The following is a 13,451-nucleotide window of genomic DNA, read 5'->3' as shown; positions in this document are numbered from 1 at the left end:
TTGAAGAAGCCCTTGTTGTCCTTGACATTCCTTGCCAGGTTTAATTCCAAATGGGCCCTAGCCTTCCTAGTTGCATCCCTGCATACTCTGACAATGTTCCTATACTTCTCTCAAGTGGTCAGTCCCTTTTCCCACATTCTGTAAACTTCCTTCTTCCATCTGAGTTTCTTCAGAAGCTCCTTGCTCATCCATGCAGGTTTCCTGCCTCCTTTGCCTGATTTCTTGCTCCTAGGGATGCATCAATCTTGAGCTTGGAGGAAGTTGTGCTTAATTATTAACCAGCTCTCTTGCACCTGCCTTCTGTCTAGAGCCTTAGCCCACGGGATTCCTCTAAGTAGGTCTTTGAAGAGGCCAAATTTAGCTCTCCTGAAGTCCAGGGTTGTAATTTGACTTTTTTCCCACACCGGATCCTGATCTCCACCATCTCATGGTCACTGCAGCCAAGGCTACCCCCAACCTTCACATCCCCAACTAGTCCTTCTTTGTCAGCATGAGGTCCAGCAGCGCACCTCTCCTCGTCAGTTCCTCCACCACCTATGTCAAGAAGTCACTATCAATGCTTTGCAGAAACCTCCTGGCTGTGTTGTCTTTCCAGCAAATGTCAGAGTAAAGTCCCCCATGAGAACCAGGGCCTGTGATCATGAGGCTATTTCCAGTCTGTAGAAGGCCTCATCAACTTCCTCTTCCTGATCCAGTGATCTGTAGCAAACACCCACAACAGTGTCTCCCATATTAACCTGCCCCTAGTTCTTACCCATAAGCTCTCGACATATTCTTCATCCACCCCCAGCAAAGCTTGATGCATTCCAACTGCTCTCTCACATAAAGAGCAACTCCACCACTACGCCTCGCTGGCCTGTCTTTCCTAAAAAATTTCCTAAAATCCATGACAGCGTTCCAGTCATGTGAGCTACCGCACCATGTCTCTGTAATTGCAATGAGATCATGGCCCTGTGACCACACACAGACCTCCAGTTCTCCCTGTTTATTCCCCAGTCTACATGCATTGGTGTAAAAGCATCTCAGAGAGGTAGTCGGGCATGTAGGTTTCCCTGGAGGGGAGCAAGAGGGTCCACCACAGCCATTAACACCATTGAGGTGGTTGGCCTTCTGGCTCTCGAGAGTCATCTAAGGAACATTTGTCACTGCTCTGGTTGACTGCTAGAAGGCACTAGCTACTAGATTCACAGTACAGTGAGAGATCCTCAAGTGATGTTTTAAAAAGTTCCCAGCCGTCATACTGGAGAACAGAACTGAATTGTACCACAGATGCCCGAAAATGAGAATACGTTGTATTTGTTATTGCTCTAAAATTTACTTGCTTTTGTGCATATCGGCAGGGAGCTGACTTCAGTGGATCAGCATGGAGAATGCAGAGGGTACAAAACTGTCAGAAGGAAAATGTGCTCATGGGGTTTAAATCTAATCAGGATGGATCTAAGCACTTTACTGATTTATTCATACATCTAATAAACTGACAAACCATAACCTGTATATTGAGGATCAATGTGAGCAGTCCAACAGATAAAGCACAATACCAGACACCTGTACATTTCTAAACATCTTTACATAACTAATCCCCGAAAAGACACCCCAAGATACACACATGTTCACATGATTACTTGTGCAACACACCCTCACCACAGGAAGTGTGGGCTGCAAGAACATGCCCCCTTTTCTGATATCAGGGATTCCCCTACTCTCACACACTGCTGGAGATGTGGCTTCATGTGTACCCACTTCCTACAGCCTGCTAACCCACAGGCCAGTGAGAAACCACAAGGTCACATATGCACGCTGAAGTTGTGGGTCTGTACATGTTGCACCCTTTACTGCCAGGAATGCAGGCCACCCACAGCATCCAACAGGAGGGATGCTTTTTTACAGACAGGTTGTAAAGTTGCAGGGCAACTTCAAACCAGGTTTTGACTGGTGCTTCCTTCCCGCTTCTCCCTCTTCTCTTTGTTAAAAATGTCTTGCTTCTTCTAAACTTTGTTTTCAGACTGACTCTGTCTCAAAAGCCTTTAATTCCCTTGTTACTGTTAAGCTGGTGATCATGTTCTTCTTTAACAACAGTGGATTTGGTGTAAATGCCCTCTCAGTTTCAGGTATTCAATTCACAGAGCTGTTTACATTCCCATTCCTATTTTATCAGTTCTTGCTATCCAGGCCATTTGACCAAGATGAAGGTCTGTGCAAGCACCCTTGTGAATTCACTTTGTTGTGTGCAGAGGGTCTAAAGCAGAGAGGCAGCAAATTACTTCCTTGTCAGCATCACAAACCAAGCTACCCTTCCCAGCAAATCAGTAGCTGACCTCACAACGTTCAGGTTTCTTGTGAAAATAAGATCTTCCATAACAGTAGCTGTTTGTAGTTGGTGTGCAGTTTCAGGCCTATGCTGGCAAGCTCCAACCCCATTGTTCATGTCCTCACCACCACTCAGAGGCACTACAGCAGTGCAGGAAACCAAGAGAAGTCTGCAGCTCTCGGCAGACCCCAGGAGACAGAGACCCCTTAGGAGAGAGGACACTGCAGCGCACCTTCTCAGCCTTGGCTACCCCAAGCACTACGCTCCAGCCTCTGCACTGGCTTTCATAAAAGAAGCAACTGACTTGTAGGCCTTGGATCTTAAGATACGCCATGCCTAGAGGATCTGAAAGATCAGATAAAGCCGTGGGCTCATGGCCATGATCAACAACGCATGGCTAGGGTAGGAAGCAGGTCTCTCAGGAGCCTGTCCCAGACTGTCAGACAGATTTTCTGAATCATCATGAATCTTTTGCCCAGAGTGGAAGGTACAATTCCTTAGGCCTTTCCCCTTTTAATGTAAAGAAGCAGTAATGAGTACCAAGCCATGCCTGAACACACGAGTGTGTGTTGCTGTTTTAAAATAACACACCATATTCCTCAGACTCCTTCCCAGGGGAGAAGCCGGGGAAACAGGTGCAGATTAGATGTCTGTTATGTTGATCATGCAAGGTTGGGGAAACCTGAAGATATTCCCTAGCTCGAGGCCAGCTCAGATCCCTGCAGATCTGCACAGGCAGATCCCCAAGTATATCTTCTGGAAGGGGTTCCATGCAGTTACTGCTGTTGGAGAGATCTGAGGTAGGTTTCTTTCTCATTTCTGGAGTTTAGCCCTCCAATGAATTCATAGAGAATAATCACAGAAACTCTCCCAGACTTTAATTTTCCAAGGCTTAAACAAACTATGTTTAACAAAACCGATCTTATGGTTGGTTCTTCACTCCCCCTCCCCATTAACTTCTGCATTTATTAGTTTCAGTATATCTTGAGCTATTCAGTGACACACTAATATGCCCAGATTGTTTACCTCTGTGCCATTATGCATTGATAAGCTCTTGGCTTAGAAAAGAAACTCATGATGATGAGTTCAAAATAGTTCTGTACTTTAAAATTTCAGTTTCCCACACTACAGTCTTCAGTGATATCTGATTATTTTCAGACAATATTCATACACTCTGTACCAACAATGCCCATATATTTGTGGTATCAGCAAGATTTATTAGCATGACATCACGATGAAAATGCTAAATGAAATTAGTGCATAGTACAATTCTTCATGCTCTGCCGGTACATTATGAAGGAAACACTTTTGACATCTTGGGTATAACCAAAGATACGTTAACAGAATGTTATCATATTGTGTACAAACAGATAGGAACAATCAAAAAGCCTTTATTAAAGACACCACAAAACACCAGAAGCAAAAAGAGGTTGTACGGAAATGTTAAGTATCAGTGTCAAAAGTACCCAATTTAGAAGAATATCCTCTACTGCAGAAAACTGAGCAAGATCAATTTTCTGCAATATTAAAACTAGCTTTGTGGAGATTTTTCAGATGTCAGGGCTGAGGAGATAATCATACACTGTTAGGTTTTAATTCCTGAGAATCAAATCATCTTCAGCTCTATCTCAGCTTAGAAACCCCAAAACTTCGAAACAGAATAGTTGTAGGACTTTGTCAGAAGAAAAAAATGGGTGCATTTGAACATTTTGCTTCAAAGTATAGAATAAAGATTTTTAAGTTCAGGATAGTTGAAGGATTTGGGGGATCTTTCTGGGTAGCATGTGCCATTGGATATACAGATAAATGGTTTGCAGTATTATTAATGTAGGTCACTTCATTTATGTTGGATTATTCATAGGTTTGACATATGTTTATCTGGACACAGTGAAAAGAAATGCTTGATCCTTGTATCCCTTGCTTCCCAGCTCTTTTGCTGAAGAAGCTGCTCAGCTATGGCTCATGAGATCTGGAGGAGCTGCAGAGAGCCTCTGACTCCTGTCACTGCTGTCAGTGTGTGACAGTGGCCTTAACAGCAAGATTCTGTAACATTCACTCCAGAAAAAGAAACCACAGACAAAAGACAAGGAACTGCTTGGCTCAGGATCTCAACATGTACCTTAAAAATTGGCTTGTGCTATAGTATTTATTTTAACATAGGGAAAATTCAGGTGTGGCACTTAAGAACAGGCCATTGATCTGATTGTTCAGATTGGAGATCAAAATAGACCATTGTACGTACACTCCAGTACTTCTTTCCTGTCAACACATTCAATCTTGTGAGTTTCAGCTGCTGCCTTAGATCCTCAGGCAGAGCAAGTTGCCACAATTTTACATTCACTAGACATCTGCAAGTTTATTCTAGCTGAGGATCAAGATGATAACTTCACTGCCCGGACACTGTTTTGCTTCTGACACGAAAGCAGCAGTTTCTCAACACACAGCTACAAACTCTGAAAGCAGAGCATGAAGACAACCCCTTTCAAAACATTAAACAAAGATCAAGGCTGGCCATCAAGGTTTTCCTTTGAATGATCATTCTTGTTTCTCATTGCTCTAGCTGTAATTTCATCTGAGTTCTTCCATTTATTTCTAGCTTTATTATCTCCTAACATTTCTCTATTTTAAAGTGACTTTTTTCTTCTGTTCCTACTCTTCTTCTAATGATCTGTGTTAATAAACTTTGCATATCTGTAACAAGAGTAAGTCTGGAACAGAGAATCTTTTAGAGACAAGGAAACAGAGGGGGAAAAAAGAAAAAGGAATTTGAAAAATGACGTAAAGCAAACCCAATTCCCTCTCTAGTATGAGGAGTTGGAATATATGAGCACGTTCATCCCAGTGTAACTCTGGCCACTTAACAAGTGCTAAGCTGTTTAACTATACAGGTCAAAGTAAAGTGGCTGGCAAGTTACCGAGTTGAAGGGTTGAACATAGTTCACTTTCATTTCCATGATAATGCAAGGTGCAGAATAGGATTGAGAGACAGCTGAAGTCAGACACAGTTTTTTCCATTACTTCTGATAAGCTTTGATTTCAGCCCACAAATAATTGACTTCAACAGGTATACTAATGCAGTGTAGTGGCCTTTGGTCCACAATCATCACTTTATGGAAAAAGCACATCTTTGTGTCCACTGCTATTTGTACAGATAGCCTTCCTATACCTCTTTCTAATAGGAATTAATTTTCATAGGTATTAAGACCGCAAATGTTTCCCCTTCTGTGGTTAAAAGGACTTCTGTCAGGAAAGGAAGTAGTGGGACCCTATCATACAAAGGCAGACTTGGGAGGGAGTCAAGAACAAACTCTTCTACCACACGTACAATCACAGAATCATAGAGTCATAGAATGGCTTGGGTTGGAAGGGACCTTAAAGATCCATCGAGTTCCAAACCCCCTGTCATGGGTAGAACTGCTTCTCAGATTCATTATAATACCATACCAGACACAACACCACGCCAAACTATTGCAGAGCACTGGTTTTATCGCAGACAATCACATTTTCATTTTTATGAGCAAAGACATGCTTAGGAGATATATTGCTTCATTGGACCATCTGACCAACTGGGGAAAGAAACAGCCAGTTGCTGGGAAAGGCTCTCCTTGACTGGCCATCCCCAGGCCTTAAAGAAAGGAGTCAAATTCTTCTTCACCAGATGAAGAAAGGTATCTGGCTATGGATTCATTTTTGAGTCATTATAATCTGGGACCTCAGACATATTTTGGGATTCAGAAACAATTTCAATGAAGGCTTCCCATCCAAAGGTCTCTTGCAGCTATGAATCATAAGAAAAGAGAAACAGTGCCAAAAATATGTATGGAAGTTTAGAATTACTCTACCTGCATTCTTTACAAAATCTTTTACTAAATTCAGTTATTGATCTTTTTACAGGGTATTTTTCTTTCTTTTTTATAAGTGTAGCTACTCGACAAATTCTAAATGCCTACTGAAGAATCAGGCTAGCCCTTTAACCCTGTCAGAGTATTCAACAAGCCTATATTTCTATTATTCACATAAAACCAAAAATCCAGTATTTAGAATCATAGAATCATAGAATGGTTGTAGTTGGAAGGGACTTTAAAGATCATTGAGTTCCAACCCCCCTGCCATGGGCAGGGACACCTCCACCAGACCAGGTTGCTCAAAGCCCCATCCAGCCTGGCCTTAAACACTTCCAGGGATAGGACATCCACAACTTCCCTGGGCAACCTGTTCCAGTGTCTTATCACCCTCACAGTAAAAAATGTCTTCCTAATATCTAGTCTAAATCTACCCTCTTTCAGTGTAAAACTGTTACACCTCATCCTATTTCTACACTCCCTCATAATCCAGGCTAGAGATCAAGTGGTTGCAGAAAGTGAGGAAAAGGAAAGAAGCAGCTCTGGATTAAAATGGTCACTTTGTAAATCTGTTGTAAGCTTAATTTGCCTGCAGGTTACCTGCAGGTATGTCTCCAGAGCGGTAAATACTTCCCAGTCCTTCAGCTGTGCTCCATTTTCAATGTAATCTTGAATCCTCCTCTTTCTAAGTTCTAGTGCAAGCACATTGTGGGCCTTATCTCTTGGGATGCCCAACACAATCTCATTGACATAAACAGACCAGAGGCTGCAGATGGCTTCGGTGGTGTGCGGGGGAAACTCCCATTCAGATTGCTGCTGATTGTGGCCCAGCTCATTACTGGCACCCCAAAGGCCATTGGCTTGTAGGGACTGCACATCTACCATCTCTGTCACTGACTCCAAATGGCGCGTGACTGGGTAGCCAGCAGGCATCAAACCTGCAGGGAAGGTAAACCACAATCAGTCTGGGCAATCTGCCTGGGAAAGCTCATGGGATGAAACACTACTGTGACAAAACCACAATTAATTCTCTTTACGTTAACTCATTCTTTGAGTTGTTTGTCATGAGTGGATACTGCTAACGTGCTTCCACCCTCTGTGCTGGAATATCAAATATATCAACCAAAAGCAAAAGTTTAATGTGCATATTGTGTGCTCTTTTGCTCCATTTCCACTCCTTGGCACTACCCAAACCAAAGAGCAAAAAAGGCAAGTGGCTTTTTCCAGAGCTACAGACATTGCAGATGACTGTACTCCCTGTACTCTACTGGAGCAGAGGTGTGAAAATATAATTCTGGCTGTAGAACTTTCTGTTGACACTGGTGTTTTCCTATTTTTCAGATCTGGTGAGGGAGATGCTATTGTCAGGACAGTTTGTAAACTTGTGTAGCCAAATAACGGTATGGTTTGTATTGATGAAAATGACCCTAGCACCCTCTCCAGCTTTCCCTAGAAGCTCTATAATCTAAGTTCTGGCTCTGAAGGAAATACGTGGGGGAAAATCTGCATGATAAATAGCAGACACAAATAAAGTAGAAAGATGGATTATTTTCCCGTAAGTGCTCACAAAGAAGAAGGAGATTTTCATCCTGAAGGCAGGGGGCTAAAATGTTTCATTGCAAAATTTTGTGTCAGGGCCCGGAATGCACCAAAAAGCTTTACTGGCGTTGAGCAGCCCCCCAGGGGATTCTACCTACATCTCCTGTTGGTGGCCCCAGGGGCTGAATTTCAGCTGAGCCATCAGTCTCTGCCTGAGCTATGTTGTAGGTGTGCCTGTCTCCAGCCCTGTCTGTGTCTGGCTGTGGACCCTGTTGATCCAAACCCTGATCCATGGTCTCACTTCCTTGCTTGATTTCCGATGTGCCTTATCACAATGGGCCTGCCTGGTAATCACTGGACTATGTCTGACCCTGGTTACCACCACTGGAGCTGACCCTGACCTGCAGACTGATTTCCTTGCTTGACTTCAGACCTGCGTCATCTCTGAAGACTTATCTAGCAATCTGGACTTCCAACTGAGCCTGGCTGTTGTGCCAGGTTGGCCCTGCTTGCCTCACTCAGGTGTTGTCAGATGGCCCCCAGCTGGTGAGGCATCTGTCCTGCTGGTTGTGTTACTGCAGTGGGCTCTTGGTTCCCTGTCCCTTGGGCAGCAGCTGGCCTCCACTGTGCCTTGACAATGCCTATTGTACCAGAAAGCAAAACATGAACTGGGATTTTTTTAATATTTTTTTTTTTTTGTGAAGGCAGATTCTTTTCACTGTTTTTAGTAAAGCAGCTGTTTACTATTGAAAAATATTCCATCAGCTTTGTATAGAACTAGCTGATGATGGCCACAGTTACTACTTCACTATAATTGTCACCACTTTGGTTCCAGTTTTGCTGTTTCTCATGCTGTTTCTAAAAATCTTTTTTTCAGAAAAGACAAACAGATTTAACATACTTATTAATATCCCTCCTGAGTTTCTCAGTATTGCTGACTATCATAACCAGCTTTTCATAGGAATTTAGTATCTGTAGTTGTTTTTCCTTCTGTGCCAATTCAATAGACTGAATGGATCCTTCGCTGGTTTCTTGCAGCTCCAGAAGGGAGGATACAGAGCCATTCACATCTCTGAAATAGTGCTACTCTCCAATTATTTCAGCAGGCGTGACAGAAGTTGGAAGAGTTTTCTATGTTGGGTTCTACTAGTGTGGCCTCTGGTGGACGTAGCTGCCTATGTGAGTATCTGTGCAGAGGGCTGGAATACATCAAGAGAAAGAGCCACATAAATCAATAATCCAGAAGTCTTTGTTTCTGAGTGTAGCTTCACTCAGAGCATGGCAGCTACCTAAACGTGTTTGTGGGGGCAGCTTCTCAGTCCGTGCAAGCTTGTTCAAAAGATCTGATTCACAGCAGCTGTGAATCAAGGCTGCACGTGTTCAGGGTCATGCTGGTTTTTAACGCTCCTGTTTCTCTGCAGCTCAAGGGAAGGCAGAGCTAAAGTTTGGCTTAAAGTTCACCTCCATCTGTAGACATCCAAGGATTTTAAACTCTGGCATTTGGAAGTCAGGTCTTCCTATGCATCAGTAAAAATTACTGCAGAACAGCCTCTTGTGTCAGCACAAAACCGATTAATCGGCCTGAGTCACACACACAACACAGCATGCTTACTAGGCTTATGGAGTCAATACAGCTAAAACAAAGCAGGGAAAGGGATGGACTTTGCTCCCTGACATCCACTGCCAGATGAACTACTTAATCATCCTTTATACCTGCACAAAGCTACTCATGACAATTATGTTACCTTTGTGTCCTGAGTCTGAATTTTCAGAGTTGTCACTAATGCTAAGAACGAATGAGTAAAATATAATACTCCTATGTTCCCCCTTCCATGTTGAGGGGTTAGCGGTTACAAAAATTAGCAACTAACATGTAATCTGAACATAATTGTTGCAGAGTCACTGACAGATTATAACTTCATTGTTAAATTCAGAGTCATATGTGGGCAGATATAATGATTGATTACTCTAATAAAATCCTTCTTACATGAGCATATGCTTGGAGAAGCATATCGCAGCATGGAAACATAGCACCTATTCATCATGGAGTCATAGAATGGTTTGGGTTGGAAGGGACCTTTAAAGGTCATCTAGTCCAACCTCCCTGCAATGTGCAGGGACACCTTCAACTAGATCAGGTTGCTCAGAGCTCCGTCCAACCTGACCTTAAATGTTTCCAGGGATGGGGCATCTCCCACCTCTCTGGGCAACCTGTTCCAGTGTTTCACCACCCTCATCATAAAAATATCTTCCTTCTATCTAGTCTGAATCTACCCTCCTTTACTTTAAAGCCATTACTCCTTGTCCTATCACTACAGGCCCTACTAAAAAATCTCTTGCCTTTTTTCTTATAAGCCCTCTTTAAGTATTGAAAGGGGGCTTATTATTTATTTTAGTTATATTTCACTAGTTATTATATTTAACTGGTTATTAATAACTGAAGTACCAAAAGAGGCCCTACAGGAGAGGTGGGGAGGGACTCTTTATCAGGGAGTGGAGCGATAGGACAAGGGGGAATGGTTTTAAACTGAAAGAGGGGAGATTTAGATTAAATATTGGGAAGAAAGTCTTTACTGTGAGGGTGGTGATGCACTGGAACAGGTTGCCCAGAGAAGCTGTGGATGCCCCACCTGCCTGTGGCAGGGGGGTTAGAACTTGATGATTGTTAAGGTCCCTTCCAACTGGAACCGTTCCATGATTCTATGAAGTGCAAGTTGTTTATACTTGAGCCAGCCTTTCTTGAATTAGTCCTACTTGACTGACAGCAGCTACACCAAGTGAGTTAAGCTGCTAGAGCTGTGGATTATTGACACAGTGGTGACCTGGGCAACTGGTGTTCAACTCAAGTGGAAGAAAACATCTCTAGTGTCAATCAAGTAGAGCTGAAAGCACCTGCCAGTCCTACGGAGAAAAGTGCAATACAATTTAAAAAAGGTTAATTGCAAATGGTTGGCCTCCTTACCACCCACAACTGGCTCCAGCCTGGTCAGCTCCACTGACCTAGTGAGTTGTCTTTAAGCAGCGTGTTTTTCAAATGACAGATAGCAAAATGCTGCTTACAACAAAGTTTTTCCCCTACCACTACCCTCACTTCCCTTCTGGTGTGATTCTATCCCTGCTAACATCAAGGTCTTATTGCACAGTAGGCTGCCTGTGTGTCTGTTATATGCCTTAATTTAAGTTTCAAGATCTGATTTGTCCCGCCTAAAAGAGCTAGCTCTGTTTCCCTTCTTTCTGTTGCAATTAGCACAAACTCACTCCCACAGTAACAAGAGTAACACGACACAGAACACATCATTTGGTGGCCAGCCTGTCTCCTTCCACTGAGTTTTACCCTGGGATAGCCTCAGATTTAGCAGCAGAATGTGTTACTTTTGTGTACAAGCTCTTGACATTCACAGGAGATGACTATTCTCACACGCAGTCTCCTTGAATTTGGTGGGATTCATGTGCTGATTTGAGGATTTGCATGATCTTGTGATAATGTTACTGCCTTGTGTATGTCCCTTACAAATACCCATCACGAATAAAGACAAAATGTTATTGTACTTGCCATGAGATATCTGGACATCTGCCACCATCCTCTCTGGCCTTGGAAAAGTTGCTGGGATGGCTGCCAGTCTGGCCATTGCATTCATCATCTTGTTCCAGACGGAAAGCAGACTCTCTGGGTTGTCCGTGTGGCGTATATCAGCAGCTGGTACTGTCAGGATGATGGCCTCTGTGACCAGCTCAGCCCAGGGGGCTGGGTACTGACAGATTGTTGACAGCCCGGCAGAGATGTTGGTTTCCCCTCATTCAGCATTCAGGTGAAAAAATGTAGCCAGTTTAAGAAGAATTTTTAAGTGTGAAGAGACAGGAGACTCACCGTAGCCAAAACCCTCTGCGTAGCCTCAGAAACAATAACTTAATCTAGATGTAACTAGGTTTTACTGAATCAAGGGAAGACCCTGAGATTCTAGTGAGGGGTCCAGTCATCTTTGGTGATCTCATGTCTACTGTCACTGCAAGGGGTTCATGATATCCATTTTTTAATATCAAGCCACTTTAAAGGTATCTCAGACATGGTCATACTGGGAACATGGACAGAGATTAAATCCTAAATGAAAGTCCTATCAATATAGTTTCTGCACGGAGAAACATGAAGCTTTATGCAAAGGCTTTCCTGGGGCATTACTTACTCTGAGGTCTTCTCCATATATGACCACAAAAAAACCAGGAAATTATAGGCAAGACATCAATACAGAAATACTTCTTTACTCATCTGTCTGTAGTTAGGTTTTAGGACTGCTTACCAACTCCGAAGAATGGGGCCTGCACAGCCTCTTTAATTGTGACTGATATTTGGCCTAATGTGCTCTCCAAGGAGCACTATGATATATACAAGGCCACCCCACAGAGTAGACACCTCCATGGTGTTTTTTTCAACTTTGAACTTTACCACCAAGAAAGGCTGCTTCAGCTCTGCAGCATAGCTGAGGTCATCAGTGTGACAGCAGATCTGCACCTGGTGGAGAACAACAGTCACTGAAAGGTACTGCAACTTAGACAGGCTTGGGTCACTCCAAACTTGTGTTCTCTAGCTAACACAGGCAACAAGACGCTCTTGTCTCAGCGGGGAAAGTCAACAGTATGCTACCATATGGAACATTATTTATCACCTCAGCACAGACTTCAATCAGATGAAGCCTTGAAATGAGGCAGGATGATAACAGAAGACAGCTAGTCTAGGGGTGAGTAAGGTATTTTTATTGTGGGCAGAAATATCTAGTAGTCTCCTCCACATAGACAATGTTCAACATTATTGTTTCTCATGCTATTGACTGTCAATACAGGGATTATTCCTTTAATCTTGCAAGCAACAATACATGTATTTGTCTTGTTTGACCTCTGCCTTCTTTAGGGGTATGGAGAAGAGCACAGAGAAGGTATGAGACTAACATGAAATGGCCAGTTAAAATTAAAATTGATATACATAGGCTTTCCAGTATCTAACCATTTCCTCAGTGTTGGGTCCTGATGTTCAGTCTTGCTAGTCTTTTATTAGAAGGGATAGTTTGCAGTAAACCATCAAGCAAGTTTATTGGGTAAGCAACCTTGGTTGTCCGTGCTTTCCTAGTGACTTCATATTCAAAATAAGCAATTTTCACTCTCCTTAGTTCCTTTGTTATGACTGTCTCTGGAAGCATTTCATCACTCCAGAAACCCTGGGACTCTTTCCTGGATACTTCATCCTCAACCTCTTTTTCACTCTCCCCAGTGTTGAGCTCGAAAATATCAAAGGTCCATCCATTGTTCCCACACAAGGTGCCAGGAAGGAAATCGCTGCAATTGCTGGACATTTGCAATTTCTGAGCCTGGCCCTGGGGAGATTGGAAAAAGGTTGTTTTGAGGATGAAGTCACCAGGAAAGCACAGAGCACTGTGGTTGGTGAGGCGATGAAAGCGCACCTCAGAGACAGTGACAACAATCCACAGCTTTCCCTCCTGGCACTTTTTGTGTGGGAGCTATCATTGGATGTTTGCAATTTTTGAGCCCGGCACTGAGAAGAGTGAAAATTGCTTGTTTTGAGAATGAAATCTCTAGGAAAGCTCAGAGCCCCATGGTTTCTGGGGCAATGAAAGTGCTGCCAAGTGACAGTGAAGAAGAGCAACAGCATTTCCTCTTGGCACCTTTGGTGTGGGAACAATCACTGGATGTTTTCAGCTTTTGACCCCAGCCTTTGTGAGCCTGAGAAATGTTTTGATGATTAAGTCACCAGG

The 13,451-nt window shown here is 43.1% G+C and overlaps 1 pseudogene; it reads right to left on the bottom strand.

Moving 5' to 3' along the window:
- Window positions 1-5,837: 5,837 nt before the first annotated feature.
- LOC141466954 (TRPM8 channel-associated factor 2-like) lies at window positions 5,838-13,031 on the bottom strand (annotated as a pseudogene).
- Between the last annotated feature and the right edge of the window lie 420 nt (window positions 13,032-13,451).

The sequence above is a fragment of the Numenius arquata genome, chromosome 1 (assembly GCF_964106895.1).
Source record: "Numenius arquata chromosome 1, bNumArq3.hap1.1, whole genome shotgun sequence".
Classification (NCBI taxonomy): Eukaryota; Metazoa; Chordata; class Aves; order Charadriiformes; family Scolopacidae; genus Numenius; species Numenius arquata.
The sequence above is the reverse complement of the archived record's forward strand: the minus strand, read 5'-3'. Positions and strand labels throughout refer to the sequence as shown.